The following is a 5,563-nucleotide window of genomic DNA, read 5'->3' as shown; positions in this document are numbered from 1 at the left end:
GAGGCTGAGGCAGGAGAATGGCATAAACCCGGGAGGCGGAGCTTGCAGTGAGCTGAGATCCGGCCACTGCACTCCAGCCTGGGCGGCAGAGCGAGACTCCGTCTCAAAAAAAAAAAAAAAAAAGAAACTCCATTTTGATCTGTACTAAGAAAAATTGTTCTGTTTTGAGATGCCGTGAACCTGCGACTTTAGCCCCAACCCTGTGCTCGCAGTAACATGTGCTGCATTGAGTCAAGGTTTAAGGGATTTAGGGCTGTGGAGGATGTACCTTGTTAACAGTATGTTTGCAGGCAGCGTGCCTGGTAAAAGTCACCGCCATTCTCCATTCTCGATTAACCCGGGCCACAATGCACTGCGGAAAGCCTCTGCCCAAGAAAGCCTGGGTATTGTCCAAGGTTTCCCCCGACTGAGACAGCCTGAGATATGGCCTCGTGGGAAAGGAAAGACCTTACCATCCCCCAGCCCGACACCCATAAAGGGTCTGTGCTGAGTGAAAGAGGGAGGCCTTTTTGAAGTTGAGATAAGAGGAAGGCTTCCATCTCCTGCTCGTCCCTGGGAATGGAATGCCTTGGTGTGAAGCCGACCATTCCTTTTATTCTGAGATAGGAGAAAACCGCCCTGTGGCTGGCGGCGAGCTATGCTGGCAGGAATACTGCTGTGTTACTCTTTGCTACACTGAGATGTTTGGGTAAAGAGAACCATAAAGCTAGCCTGCGTGCACATCCGGGCACAGTACCTTTCCTTGAACTTATTCATGACACCGATTCCTTTGTTCACATGTTTCCCTGCGGACCTTCTCCCCACCTGTTGCCCTGCTACTCTCCCCTCGCCGAGATAGAAAAAATAATGATCAATAAATACTGAGGGAACTCAGAGACCAGCGCCAGTGCGGGTCCTCGCACGCACGTCGAGTGCCGGTCCCCTGGGCCCACTGTTCTTTCTCTATACTTTGTCTCTGTGTCTTGTTTCTTTTCTCAGTCTGTCATCTCCACCTGACGAGAAATACCCACAGGTGCGCAGGGGCGGGCCCCCTTCACACTCGGGACCCTTCCAGATCTCATCCTGTGTCTCTCTCCATCTGGCTGCACATCTGTGTCTTTCAGATCATTTATTAAATTGAGAGTCAGATCCCGTACGGTAGGAGCTCAGTCCACATAAGACCTCCCTCGACTTCAGATGCCAGTTGCAGGTACTGGATTGCTCTGCCTGTGTTTGACCAACCGGCTGTACATGGGGGTTCCCATGACCCCTTCCTTGAGTTAGACTTGCTAAAGTTAGATTTGCTAAAGTTAAACTCTTCCTAGAATTAGATTTGCTAAAGTGGATCACAGACCTCAGGAAAACAATTACATTTAATAAATGATTGCTTGAGCCCAGGAGGTAGAGGCTACAGTGAGCTGAGATCCCACCTCAGCCTCCCAACTAGCTGGGATGACAGGCGCCCGCCACCACATCCGGCTAATTTTTGTATTTTTAGTAGAGATGGGGTTTCACCATGTTGGCCAGGGTGGTCTCGAACTCCTGAGCTCAAGTGATCTACCCGCCTTGGCCTCCCAGAGCGCTAGAATTACAGGTGTGAGCCACGCCCGGCCCCTGGCCGCCTTCATATCTCTCTTCTCCATCCGACTCAAAGGGGAATGTATCTGCAAGTTTTTATGCATGGATTGTTTGCTCCCCATTGTGATAATTTTTTATAAAGCTCCTGGGTCTTTTCTTTTTTCTTACTTATTGCATGCCTGTATCAGATTATCTTCTGTATCGCACAGAAAGCTCCTCATTCTTCAAGCCTCTTGATTGAAAGTATGCTGGGGATCTCTCCTCTCAGACCAAGAGGAAATGAGAAGATGGAGCAGAAGCAATATTTAAAGATAGAGATCATGGCAAAGCCTTCTCAGAAGCCTGTGCAAACATTCATCCACAAAGGGAGGAAGCTCCGTGAATTTTTAAGCACGATAAACACAAAGAAAGACCAAAACCACGCCCAATGAGGGAAGAAAAAACAACCCTTAAAATTAGCCAGAGACAAGACACATGGAGCACACTGCCTACAATAGGACAAAATATACTGATGGCTACATTGAGAAAAAGCATGGAAGCCTGAATGGGATGGAATTACATCTTTAGCATGTAAAAGAACAAAAGAAAGAAAACAGTGAAAACCTACAATTCTCTGATGGATGGGTGAACAAAATCTACAAAAATAAAATCAAAACAGATATTTTTGGTCTCAGATACACCGTGGTCATCTGGTTTATAATGATAACTACTGCTGTTCACTTGAGAAAAAGTCATCTTCCAACAGCACTCTGTGTTCGTATGTGAAAAAATTTTTAAAAAACCTGACTTTATACTACACAGAAACATTCATTTAAAGTAGATCGTAGCCCCAGTTGTGCATGGTAAAATAAGACTTTTAGAGAGAAATGCATAGGAAGTTATTCTTATGACTTTGGGCTTGGAGTGCAGTGACTCAGGTTGGAGTGCAGTGACGTGATGACAGCTCACTGCAGCAACTTTGGACCTTTGGGCTCAAGAGATCCTCCTGTGTCAGCCTGCTGAGTAGCTGGGACTACAGGCATCCACCACCATACCTAGATAATTTTGTTTTCTTTTGTTTTTAGAGACGGGGATCTCACTATGCTGTCCAGGCTGGTCTCCAACTCCTGGCCTCAAGCAATCCTCCTGCCTCAGCCTCCCAGAGTGCTGGGATCACAGGCATGAGCCACCAAGCCTAGCAACAATTGCCTAAACAAACACAGAAAGCAGTTGAACGTGAAGAGATACATTCAGTTTTCATAAAGAATCTCTCTTAATTCAAAGAGGATATTAAGCATGTGGAAAACAAAACCACATAGAAGATATTTGCAATGCACAGATTTGACCTAGAATTCATTCCACAAGAGAGAAAAAACTCCTGTCAATCAATGAGAAAAAGACAACTCAATAAAACAACGGGCTACACCAGCATGTCAGACATATCACAACAGGAAGCCCAGAAAGTCAAACAGATGAAAAGGCGCTCATATTATTAGTCATTAGACAAATGCAAATTAAACCCACTCAGATATTATGCCCTAAGCACAAGGGATTTGAAAAGATCAACACCCTCAAGTGTTGGTAAGAAAACAGGATAAGTGGAACGCATTCATTTCATAGGCGTATAATCCGGTGAAGCCTCTGCCTAAGAGATACTGATTAAGTCTAGTTTCACTGGAAGTCTCATAAAAGCATATTTTTAAAAACAGCTTGGTACATTTCATCAGTAAAATTTCCTAGTTTTAAGAATGCACTATTGTTATGTAAGATGTTACCTTTGGTGGAAGCTGGGCGATGATTGGTACGTGGGACTTCTCTGTCCTATTTTTGTAATTTCCTGGGAGTATAATAATCTTTCAATAAAAAGTAAACAACAACAATGACAAGGTAAAATGACCGACGTGGAGAAACAGGTGTTTGTCATAAGGGTTTCCAGACACACGTGAATTAAGGTGTGGTATCCATAAAAATGCTTGTCCAGGGCCACTGCATAGTATTGGATGGGTTTTTCCTAGCACAAGAGCCCCTGGGTTGGATCTAGGCAAACACCCTGGTCTGTTTTAGCCAAGCTGACCCCCTCCCACCACCAGAAGAGAAGCGTCACTCTCATTTCTCCTAGGGCACTTCACAGGCTAGCACTACCGGCATCTCACAAGATCTGATGGTTTTACACTCGTGACGGTGTGTATGTCTCACAAGATCTGACGGTTTTACAAAGGCGAGTTTCCCCACACAAGCTCTTTTCTCTTGTCTGCCGCCATGTGAAATGTGCCTTTTACCTTCCACCACGATTGTGAGGCCTCCCTGGCCACATGGAACTGTAAGTCCAATAAACCTCTTCCTTTTGTAAATTGCCCAGTCTCGGGTATGTCTGTCAGCAGCGTGAAAACACTTGGTCTCTGTCTACCAGATGCCAGCAGCACCCTCCCCACTCAACCGTGATCATTGAAAATGTCTCTAAACATTGACATTCCCTAAGGGACAAAATTCCCCCTACTGAGAACTACTAAGCTGGAGAGAACCTGATTTTGAAGACCTTCCACCACCAATACCACATTGAAGTAAATGAAGAACAGTTAGTTTACCCCAAAAGGCAACATTTCCAGCTATATTATATCTATCATTGTGCTAATCCTCATGTTAATGTATAATAGATAAAACTCTATGCAAATAACATAATTATGAAATGGAGCAAAATACAATGGAATTCTGAAAGTTTTCCCCCGAGAAGAGAAACTTAGAGTAGAAGTTAAAAAAAAAAAAAGGTTGCCGTGATATGGAAACAGCTTGAATGAGGAATGAGATCTACAGCAGTTCTATAAGCTCAAACAACCCTTATTCAGAGAACCTGCCTCTTTCTCCTGATGAGTCTGGATGCATAAAATGAACTGAGTATAGATGAATCTGTCAATCACATTTTTGACGGCTACTGCAAAGAAAAGACAGTGAACTGGGGGAGAGAAGAGCCTATTCTCTTGGTGGGTTTAATGGGCTGATTTTATTTTATTTTTAAATTTTATGTACGTATGTATGTATGTATGTATGTATGTATTGAGTCTTGCTGTCTTGCTGTGTCACCCAGGCTGGAGTGCAGTGGCACGATCTCAGCTCACTGCAAGTTCCACCTCCCAGGTTCACGCCATTCTCCTGCCTCAGTCTCGGCGCCTGCCACCATGCCTGGCTAAATTTTTTTTTCTATTTTTAGTAGAGACGGGGTTTCACTGTATTAGCCAGGATGGTCTTGATCTCCTGACCTTGTGATCCGCCCACCTTGGCCTCCCAAAGTGCTGGGATTACAGGCATGAGCCACCGCGCCCGGCCTGGGCTGATTTTATTTGTTGCTGCCTCAATGACTTCCCTTTGTTCTCTTTGGAAAGACAGACTGGCCAGTGATCATTCTACTATAAAGACAAATGCACACGTGTGTTTACCGCGGCACTGTTCACAATAGCAAAGTCTTGGAACCAGCCCACATGTCCATCAACGATAGACTGGATAAAGAAAATGTGGCACATATATACCACGGAATACTATGTAGCCGTAAAAAAGGATGAGTTCATGTTCTCTGCTGGGACGTGGATGAAACTGGAAATCATCATTCTCAGCAAAGTAACAGAAGAAGAGAAAACCAAACACCGCATGTTCTCACTCCTAAGTGGGAGCTGAACAAAGAGATCACATGGACACAGGGCAGGGAACATCACACACCGGGGCCTGTCATGGGGGAAGGTACTGGGGGAGGGATGGCATTAGCAGAAATACCTAATGTAAATGACGAGTTGATGGGTGCAGCACACCAACATGGCACGTGTATACCTATGTAACAAACCTGCACGTTGCGCACATGTACCCTAGAACTTAAAGTATAATACTAATAAAAAAGAAAGATAGATTTGCTCTGCCTAGAAATCACCCAGTTAGGACAGGGGCCACCCTGACAATTTTCAAGAGGAAGAAATGACTTTGGGCAAGTCATTTTTCCCCGACTTTAATGCTGTCAACTGCCAAATCAGACAATCACACTTGT

The 5,563-nt window shown here is 44.7% G+C and overlaps 1 protein-coding gene across 1 annotated transcript in view; it reads right to left on the bottom strand.

The window, feature by feature from the left end:
- NLRP9 (NLR family, pyrin domain containing 9) overlaps positions 1 to 5,563 on the bottom strand; it is a 46,187-nt gene that overhangs the window by 13,330 nt on the left and 27,294 nt on the right. The window lies entirely within an intron of this gene.

The sequence above is a fragment of the Colobus angolensis genome, unplaced genomic scaffold, assembly GCF_000951035.1.
Source record: "Colobus angolensis palliatus isolate OR3802 unplaced genomic scaffold, Cang.pa_1.0 Scaffold96, whole genome shotgun sequence".
NCBI classification, from domain to species: Eukaryota; Metazoa; Chordata; class Mammalia; order Primates; family Cercopithecidae; genus Colobus; species Colobus angolensis.
The sequence above is the reverse complement of the archived record's forward strand: the minus strand, read 5'-3'. Positions and strand labels throughout refer to the sequence as shown.